Source organism: Globicephala melas, chromosome X (genome assembly GCF_963455315.2).
Source record: "Globicephala melas chromosome X, mGloMel1.2, whole genome shotgun sequence".
Lineage (NCBI taxonomy): Eukaryota > Metazoa > Chordata > Mammalia > Artiodactyla > Delphinidae > Globicephala > Globicephala melas.
The window spans coordinates 102,447,213-102,458,375 of NC_083335.1; the positions used below are offsets into that span (position 1 = coordinate 102,447,213).

Sequence of the window (11,163 nt, forward strand, 5' to 3'; positions counted from 1 at the left end):
TATGAGAAGATGGATATTAGCTGAACCTATTGTGGTAATCATTTCACAATACGTGTAAATCAAACCATCAGGCTGTATGCCTTAAAATTATAAACTGATGTCAATTATTTTTCCATAAAACTGGCAAAATATTTTACAAAAGTAAAGTTGCACTTAATGTAAAGTTTTATTTAAAATAAGGTTCAAGACTGTGATAACAGAGAATTAACCCAAGTATGGGGCCCTGCTAAGTGAAATGCCTTGTGCAACTGCACAGGCTGTACACCCAAGAAGCTGGCTCTGCTTCTCCTTGAGGCAAAGGTGCTTCAAGGAGATGTGATATCACTGAAATCTACTGTCCATGCCTGGCTTCCCTGGATCCATGGAGGGGGGCAATTACCTTAACCTTCTCCCCTTCCTGTAATAGCATCATTATTTAGAAAACTTTGCAGGCAATCCAGTTCAATTCTGTGCTTGCCTGAATATGTTCTAAAAAGGCCAGATCCAGGATTTCTGACTCTTAAGTTTCCAAAGGCCACTGTCTTATGAGACAAGTCTTCCAGTTTTGTATGATTGTACTCTTGCCTCCTGAAAAATCTTTACCAAATTTACTAAGTATGTTCTGTTTTAAACATCCGTTACCCTAACACTTATGTTTAATATAATCCATAGTTCCTGTAGCACCTTTTGCTTTGAGATTACTAATGTTCACTAACCGCAAATATTTGGATGTCACAGTACCTATTTGGCACCATCAACTTTACTGTTTCAGACAAAATTCAAATGTGTCTTCTTCTGGAGAAAGAGGCTTATAGTCAGTAAAAAAAAGAAACCACACCTTTAAATTTTCATGGGTCATCATTTTGGTCCACGTCTTGGCTTATTAAAGTTGTGATTGTTTTTAGGAGTTTTTAACATTTATTTATTTTCTTTGGCCGAGCCACGTGGCTTGTGGGATCTTAGTTCCCCAACCAGCGATTGAACCTGGGCCCTTGGCAATGAAAGCACGACGTCCTACCTAACCACTGGACTGCCAGGAAATTCCCTTAAGGTTGTTTTGATGTCCTAGTACTACTATGGTAGTATTGTCCACTCTGTGACTCTCCAACTCTAGAAAGAAATTTTGTCTTTTTTGTTTGGTTTCACTTTTTATTAGTTTGAAATAGGCATCTTAAGTTTCACCACTCAGGTGCCTCCATCTCTAGGTTATCCTCTGGGAGGCATAGAGAAATGAGTCTCTTCAGATTCAAACAAAGCTACATTCACCCTCTCTCTTCCTTCTGACAACCACATTATGTGCTATCAGAGGTTCTAAAGCAATATTTACTACTCTTCCAAATTTATTCTCATCAGAGTCCACTTTATCCTATATATTTGAAAGGATTTCTGAGAGTTTACAGTTATTTCTGTGTACCATTTAAAAAATATGATCATAACTGTTGTCTCAAAATGAGTAACTGCCAATACCAGGAGTTGAAATTGGTCCACGATGCATAAAAATGCAGTATAAGAACTCTTAATAAGCCTGAATGAGGTCCTCATACATGATGTACAAGAGCCTCCAATCCACAAACTCAGAAGCATCAAAACATAGCAAATTCCTTAATATCTCTTGTATCAACAAAATTGTAACTCTTAGTTAAGACTCAATCTCATCACATTTGAGAGAAATATTCAGCCTCTGTCATTATTACTCTCCTTCTCTAAGTGAAATGTTCAATAGCCTTGGGGTCTTGTACAGCAACAAGGTATAGTCAGCCTCTTCTTTCCACATAGCTTATCTTTGAGGTGCTCATTTCCCAACTCCGTAAGCTGCCTCAGGTCCAAAAGTTCTGCAGCTTTCCTGCCATGTTTGGTACACATCTTTCCCCAAGACTATATGCGTAAAATTTAGAAAGCATGGTTCAACTTCTTCAACAAACATGAGAAAACCATATCAATATGATGGGGAAGAATACATTACTGTTATTTTGCCTTCAACAGCATTACTGTTTCCCATGACTCTTCATAGCAGAATCAAACTAAAATGAGTCACTGCACACTAACTTTTACAACACCCTTTTCACCTGAACTCTAACCCCATGCTTGCTATTTCCTCATTATCCTGATACTCTGAATATACTGCTTTTATTTGCTAAAATAGAACACCTGGATACCTCAGGAACCTTAAGAGCCCACACAAGGCACATCAACTTATGACTCCTGCTATCCATTTTCCATTACTCCATTCTTTCCACAGGCCAACTTTGGTCATTGGTTCACATGGAACAATCATGAGAACCACCTGAAACGTGCTAACATGTGGCAGGGCCTTACACTGGGCAAACCTGAGAAAACACTTAATCTAGCTCAAAGGAGAGGATAAGCCCTTCTAGTCTAGGCTTCTTTGACTGAGACTCCGTGTTGAGATAGGTCTATGGTAGAAGGGACTTTAAATGAATTTTTCATCTCCTCCTCCTCTTCTTCCTTACTCTAACAAACTTTTTTGAACACTTATTCTTTTTCAGATACCACTGAACATGACTTTAGTTGGATTATCTTATCTCAGAATGATATCAAATCTATGCAAAAGGCATTATAATTTCCTCCATTTTTCAGATGAAGAAGAAAGGCACTGATAGGTCAAGTAGCTTATATAGGAAAAGGTGGGTCTGAGATTCACTTAAAAAGTCAAGCACAAGTTGATGTTGTCTGTCTGCACAGCGTTTTAAATTATAAATCTAATTACATATATTAATTACATATATATATGCTTATTGTAAAAATCCAAACAATGTACAAAAGAGTAAAGAGGCAGGTGAAAATTCCCCCAACTCTGATAGTCCGACAGAAAACTGTTAGCACGAGGATGAATATCATTCTTGATGTGCTCATGCATATATATACGCATAGAAATAGCTGTCTAAAATATATTTGTATAATTCAGATATATAGTAGATATATTGCTATCAACATCATATCAAAATCATATTCTGTTCTATTATCTCCCTTTTCACTCTCTAATATGTGTAGCTGCATAGTAATTCAACGTATGGGTATACTATAATTCTTATCATATTGCATTATAATTTTATGATGTATGTGCCCTCCTCACAAGACAAGTATTTATTGAGAACAGAGACTTCTAGATGTATTTGTTTTTAATAGATCTGTTTTTTTAATAGCTCCCCCAGAATGAACACAGCACCTAGTAGATGGAAAAATATTTGAATGGATGGATGGACAGAAAGTAAGATGAGAAGTATGGTGGATGTCTAAAGAAACAAAGAACTATTGGGTTATTATTGACACAGTTCATGTGAGAAGAGTAAAGTAATAAGAGCCTAAAGTAGGGTATCAAACATAGTAATGGAAGGAGGTGAAGGGTCAATAAAGCTATTTTGAATCGCTATTTTTTGCTTTTAAAAACATTTATCTCAAATTTTTAATAACATGGCTTTAAAGTAACTAAATAGTACACTGGTTTCCTGTGGGTTACTGACTTTTATATTTTATCTTCAAATTTTGACTTACTATTGAATTTTGTCAGGGTTTCATTTGTATATTGGATAATTATATTACGTATTCCTTTGACTACCTTTCCCACCATGATTCTAAGTTTAATTGTGTGGTGACTCACCAACATTGATTCTTGCAGGAGTTTGTTCATCATCCAGCACAATGTTCCTCATAGGTTCTAGAAATAATTGCTACAGAAAAATAATTCGTTTGAGCAAAACCTTTACTCCATTTCTTATTCCAAAGAAACATTCTATGATTGAAGAATAATAATGATAATAATTTATTGAGTGTCTACAATGTCATACACAGCAGTGATATATACAAGTATTATTTTAAAAATAATTTAATCCTCACAACTATGAGGAAGTTAATAAAGTGACAAAGTGGCCAGGTCATTGTATAAAACCGGTTCAATATGACCTCAAAGCTTATTCTTTCCTTTCCTGGGAGGAAATATTACTCTATAGCCTCTTTTTATGACCATCTTCCTCAAATCTGTAGGTTTCTGACCTTCATTTAAAACTTTAGCTTAGTTCTGTTTCCCTGGTCAGGTAACTTGTAGAGTGGCAATGATCAGACAAAACATAAAAGGTCTTTCCTCTACTTAAGTCTACTTCACTGTGTGGGTTCACTGCTCTCCTGCTTGCCTGTAAGGGGGCCTAATCCTGTCTCATTTCTTGAACAAATATGTGCTTACTGGCCAGAGTATTGAGTCTCTATACATCCCTCACTTTTTCCTTCAGGCTGTCCTCAGCCTGCTTTGGAATTGAGTCCACAGTGTTTGGTAACTGAACTAGCAAGGATGTCCCTAATTCCCTTACTTTAACAAACATCTAGAAAGTAAATCTGATTTTACCTTCCACCATACACATCAGTATTGTGTCCACTTTCGGTGGGGTGACTGAAAGGCCCACTAAAATGTGGTCACTACCAACTTCTCACCTTTTTCTCCACTTGTACAGTCCTCCTGCATAGTAGCTGAATTTCCTAATCAGCCAACACCCTTTCTGAAGTCTGATTTGCACACGTGGCTCCCCACAACTTGATTTTCTTTTACCTACAAAGTGTCTCCTTGGTGAATGCCAACTCATTTCAAAATATTTCATCTTTGGGAATGTTGTCTGACATGTTTAGGTAGAGTTGAATACCTCAGGGAACAAACCTCTACTTGACGTCAGACTTCAGTTGACATGAGTCACATCTGAAGATTGCTACACCACCCCTTGGAATGAGTTTCCCAGCAGTCCTACCTGCTCCCCACTGCAGAGCAATGATTTTGTGCCAGCTCTATCTCTTTAAGAGAGTGTTTGTCAAACCTTGCCCCAAATACTGGAAACCATCAAGGCCAGAAGGCAATGGGATTACATATTCAAAGTGCTAAAAGAAAAAGACTGTCAACCGAGAGTCCTATATTTGGCAAAACTATTCTTCAGAAATGAAGAAGAAATTACAACATTCCCAGATAAACAACAACTAAGAGAATTAGTCACTAGGAGACCTACCCTATAAGAAATACTAAAGAGAGTCCTTCAGGCTGAAATGAAAGAACACCAGAGAGTAACTCAATTCCACATGATGTGTTGATTAAAGGGTACACAGTTTTACTTACGCTCATAAAGAAAAAAAAAAATGACAGGGAGAAAAATTTTAGAAGTGATAGTTCAGTTTATGGTATTGTATATGGTGATGGTTTCACAGGTGTATGTTTATCTTCAGACTCATCAAGATGTATATATTAAACATGTGCAGCCTTTGTGTATGTCAATCATACCTCAATACAAAAATAAAAAGCACAAGGTAAATCAGTAAATATAAAAGACAGTATAAATGTATTTTTCTTAATAACTTTTCTTCTCCTATATGGTTTAAAAGACAACAGCATAAAGCAATAATTATAAAATTGTATCAATGAATTTGGAAGGTATAGTAAATATAGTGTATAACATATGCATAGTATATAATGCATAATAAAGGTGTAATTTGTATGACAATAACAGTATGAAGGAGGAGGTGGGAAAGGAGCTATATTGGAGCAAAGTATACTATTGAAATTAAGTTAGTATTAATCTGAATTAGGTTGTTTTAAATTATGATGCTAATTTTAATCCCCAGGGCAACCAGCAAGAAAATAACTCAAAGCAATATTGTACTGCTAAAGGCTAGATTGTACTATCTGGAGAATAAAAAAGATTATTGACTACAGCTGAAAGCAGAAAGAGAACTATTCTTTCTATATATGTAATTTCTTAATTTGTAAAATATTGTGGCTTTAACTCTACATGAATTAGGTAGCATCTACACAGTAGAAAAACATCTAGGTTAATTGTTAATTTAGTCAAATAACAGTTAAAAACCACAATATACTGCCCCAAAGTAACAGAGTCATTTTATTTCACAGACCTGTTCTGTTGTTTACGCATATACAGTTGACCCTTGAACGACATGGATTTGAAATGTGCAGGTCCATTACATGCAGATTTTCTGCAGTAAATACAGTCAGCCCTCCATATCTGCAGGTTCTGCACCTGGGCAGATGCAGAATCCATGGATACAGAGGGCTGACTATGGAACTTGAGCATCCAGGGATTTGGTATCCATAGTGGGTCCTTGGAACCAGTACCCTGCGGACTAATAGACAACTGTAGTCACATTCCTGATCAATTATGTCCCTCATGATTTATTTTGTTTAAGCATTTCCAGTGGCTGCAAATTACCTCTTAGTCTAGAATATATATTTGTATTACAAAAAGGGAGTACTTGACTCTGATGATGTAATCTCTTTCTGAAGTGTTTTATAAGATTAATAGAAGAGAATACTGAGCCGTATGTGGGCTATATTGATAAGGTTCATGTGCAAATGAAATAATGTTAAGGCAAAAAATTAAAAAGCTGGACACACAGAGTGGCTATCATCAAAAAGTCTACAACTAGAGCTCGCTTCAGCAGCACATATACTAAAATTGGAATGATACAGAGAAGATTAGCATGGCACACAAATTCGTGAAGCATTCCGTATTTTTAGACCTAAATTTAAGACCGGACACTATAAACCGCTTAGAGGAAAACAAAGGAAGAACACTCTTTGACATAAATCACAGCAAGTTCTTTTTTGACCCACCTTCTAGAGTAATGGAAATAAAAACAAAAATAAACAAATGGGACCTAATGGAACTTAAAAGCTTTTGCACAGCAAAGGAAACCATAAACAAGATGAAAATTCAACCCTCAGAATGGGAGAAAACATTTGCAAATGAATCATTGGACAAAGGATTAATCTCCAAAATATACAAACAGCTCATGCAGCACAATATCAAAAAATCCAAACAACCCAATCAAAAAATGGGCAGAAGACCTAAATAGACATTTCTCCAAAGAAGACATACAGATCGCCAAGAAGCACATGAAAAGCTGCTCAACATTGTGAATTATTAGAGAAATGTAAATCAAAACTTCAGTGAGGTGTCACCGCATAGCAGTCAGAATGGCCATCATCACAAAATCTACAAACAATAAATGCTGGAGAGGGTGCGGAGAAAAGGGAACCCTCTTGCACTGTTGGTGGCAATGTAAATTGATATAGCCACTATGGAGAACAGTATGGAGGTTCCTTAAAAAACTAAAAATAGAATTACCATATGACCCATCAATCCTACTACTGGGCATACACCCAGAGAAAACCATAATTCAAAAAGACACATGCACCCCAATGTTCACTGCAGCACTATTTACAGTAACCAGGACGTGGAAGCAACCTAAATGTCCATCAACAGAGGAATGGATAAAGAAGATGTGGTACATGTATACAATGGAATATTACTCAGCCAGAAAAAAGAACAGCAACATGGATGGACCTAGAGATTATCATACTAAGCGAAGTTAAGTCACACAAAGACAATTATTATATCACTTATATATGGACTCTAAAAAATAATGCATATGAATCAATATACAAAACAGAAACAGACTCACACACATAGAAAAAAAACTTATGGTTACCAAAGGGGAAAGGAGGGGGGAGGAGGATAAATTAGAAGTAGGGGATTAACAGGTACACACTACTATATATAAAACAGATAAACAACAAGGATTTACTGCATAATATTTTTAATATCCTTTAATAACCTATAATGGAAAGTAATCTGAAAAAATATATATAATTGAAAATAATCTAAAAATATATATATAACTGAATCACTGCTGTACACCTAAAACTAACACAATATTATAAATCAACTATATTTCAATTAAACAAAAGCTGGACACAAAATGAAATGTGTACATTAATAACAATTATGTAAAAGTACTGTACATATTAGTGAAAAAATAAATGAACTCAGAGGGTAAAAATAAACACTAAGGGAACTCTAGATTCATATGACTAAAAAACTGTGAGTTAGAGTTTGATTATTATAGAAAAAGGAACAAAGCCATTTTGGACAGAAGGAAAATGATAAGAAAGTGAGGGTAGAAAGAAGAAAACAAAAAACATGTAAAATTTCAAATAAACAACATAACCTTCCATCTAAAGGAATCAGAAAAAGAAGAACAAAGAAAGCCCTAATTCAGCAGAAGGAAGGAAATAATAAAGGTCATAGAGGAAAGAAAGAAAATAGAGAACAAAAAAAAAAAAGAAAAAAGAAAAAGAAATCAATGAAACCAAGAGCTGGTTCTTTGAAAAGATAAGCAAAATTGACAAACCTTTAGCCAGACTCATCAAGAAGAAAGTTTATCTTATTATAAACAAAATAAGAAATGAAAGAGGAAAAATAACAACTGATACCACAGAGATACAATTAATCAACTATGAACAGTTATATGCCAACAAAATGGATAACCTAGAAGGGACAAATTTCTAGAAAAATACAACCTTCCAGGACTGAATCAGGAAGAAATACACAATCTGAACAGACTGATCACTAGTAGTGAAACTGAATTTGTAATTAAAAAAAAACTCCCAGCAAACAAAAGTCCAGGAATGTATGGCTTCAGAGGGGAATTCTACCAAACATATAAAGAATAGCTAATACCTATCCTTCTCAAACTATTCCGAAAAACTGAAGAGGATGGAATACTCCGATATTCATTCTACAAGGCCACCATTACTCTGATATCAAACGCAGACAGATACTACAAAAAAATAAAATTATAAGCCAACATCTTTGATGAATGTGGATGTAAAAATCCTCAACAAAATATTAGCAAACAGAATCCAATAATACATAGAAAGGATCACACACCATGATCAAGTGGGATTTATTCCAGGGATACAAGGATGGTTCAATATTCATAAATCAATCAATGTGATACACCACATTAACAGAAGGGATAAAAATCACATGATCATCTGAATGGATGCAGAAAAAGCATGTGACAAAATCCACCTTACATTCATGATAAAAACTTTCATCAAGGTGGGTATAGAAGGAACATATCTCAAGATAAAGACCATTTTTGACAAACCCACAGCTAACATCATACTCAACAGTGAAAAGGTGAAAGCTTTTCCTCTAAAATCAGGAACAAGACAAGGATGCCTACTCTCACCACTTCTATTTAACATAGTACTGGAAGTCCTAGCTAAAGCAATCAAACAAGAAAAAGAAATAAAAGGTATCTAAAATGGAAGGGAAGAAGTAAAACTATCACTATTAGCAGATGACATGATACTATAGAAAGAAAACCTTAAAGTCTCCACCAAAAAACTGTTAGAATAAATGAATTCAGAAAAGTTGCAGTATACAAGATTAATATATACAAATCTGCTGCTTTTCCATACACCGATAATGAACTATCAGAAAGAGAAATTAAGGAAATAATTCCATTTACAATCACATCAAAAGGAATAAAACACCTAGGAATAAACTTAAATAAGGAGGTGAAAGACCTATACTCTGAAAACTATAAAACATTAATGAAAGAATTTGAAAATGATACAACAAAATGGAAAGATATCCCATGTTCTTGGATTGGAAGAATATTGTTAAAATGTCCATACTACCCAAAGCAATCTACAGATTTAATGCAATCCCTATCAAAATACGCATGACATTTTTCACATAACTAGAACAAATAATCCTAAAATTTATATCGAACTATGAAAGACCCCGAACGGCCAAAACAATCTTAAGAAAAAAGAACAAAGCCAGAGGTATTGTGCTTCCTGACTTCAGGTTATACTACAAAGCCACAATGATCAAAACATCATGATACTGGCACAAAAATAGACACAGAGATCAATGGAACAGTATAAAGAGCCCAGAAATAAGCCCACCTGTTTATGATCAATTAATCTTCAACAAAGGAGGCAAGAATATACAATGGAGAAAAGACAGTCTCTTCAATAAGTGGTGCTGGAAAAACTGGACAGGTACAAGTAAAAGAATGAGATTAGAACATTTCCTCATGCCATAAACAAAAATAAACTCAATATGGATCAAGGACCTAAATGTAAGACCTGAAACCATAAAACTCCTAGAAGAGAACATAGGCGGAACACTCTTTGACATAAATCATAGCAATATTTTTTTTTGATCTGTCTTCTAAGGCAAAGGAAATGAAAGCAAAAATAAACAAACAGGATCTAATTAAACTTAAAAACAAATGTTGGTGAGGATGTGGAGAAAAGTGAACTCTAGCACACTACTGGAGGGAATGTAAACTGGTTCACCCACTATGTAAAACAGTATGGAGATTCCTCAAAAAACTGAAAATAGAACTACCATATAATCCAGCAATTCCAAGGCTGCATATACATCCAAAGAAAACAAGAACACTAATTAAAAAAGATACATGCACCTCAATGTTCATAGCAACATTATTTACAATAGCCAATTATGGAAGCAATCCAAGTGCCCATCAACAGTCTCCCACTGATGTGTAGCATGAGGGCTGGGTGGACATGTAGGCTCAGTTTCTCACTGGACCCCACCGACACCACCCTGACAAAAGTGGGGCACTGACTCACACTGCCTCATGAGAGATGGGTGTAGTATAAGTTCAGCTTCCCCCTTAAACTCTAATGACTCCTTCCTGGCTAAAGTTGGGCCACGGAGACTTTGAAGTTGTTGTCTTATCCTAGGCTATTCTGATTCTAACTGCATTACCTTATTAGATGTCAATCTCCTAAGCAGAGAAAACCAAGAGAGATACGATTTCCAATTAGGAAATGAAAAAACTAAACGAAGTAAATTTACTTTCAGCTTTCAAGAAACATTTTACCTAACAAATCTTTATTAATTATCCACTATACACAATGCAGTTTTCATTAACTGGTTTTACTCAATTTATGAGTTCATTTTTCATCACATACAAGGAAGATGAAATTAATTTCCTAACTTCACATGGGTCCACCTCATGTGTTAGAATAAAAGTTGATTAATAGAATAATACAACATGAATAATAAAACATGAGTAAAAATTGAGATATTTTATCATTTCAAATGTACTGACTTGCCAAATATATGATATAGATTAGTTATCGCATGTTTCAAGTTTTCTGTCTACTCTTATTCATTGAACTTACTATATAGATATTTTTTAAATGAATAAATTATGTACTTATAAGAACTGAATTTTTTTGGTTATATTGTATACCTTTGAGCCTAAGTCTTTTTATTTATTTATTTTCTGACTTAGAGGAGAAATAATATACCTCCAACCTTAGAAAAGATGATCTTCCTTTTA

General features: G+C 34.9%; 1 pseudogene; it reads left to right on the top strand.

Annotated features, from left to right (window-relative positions):
- The first annotated feature begins 6,410 nt into the window (after positions 1–6,410).
- Positions 6,411–6,500, top strand: LOC115846516 (U6 spliceosomal RNA; annotated as a pseudogene).
- Positions 6,501–11,163: the final 4,663 nt, after the last annotated feature.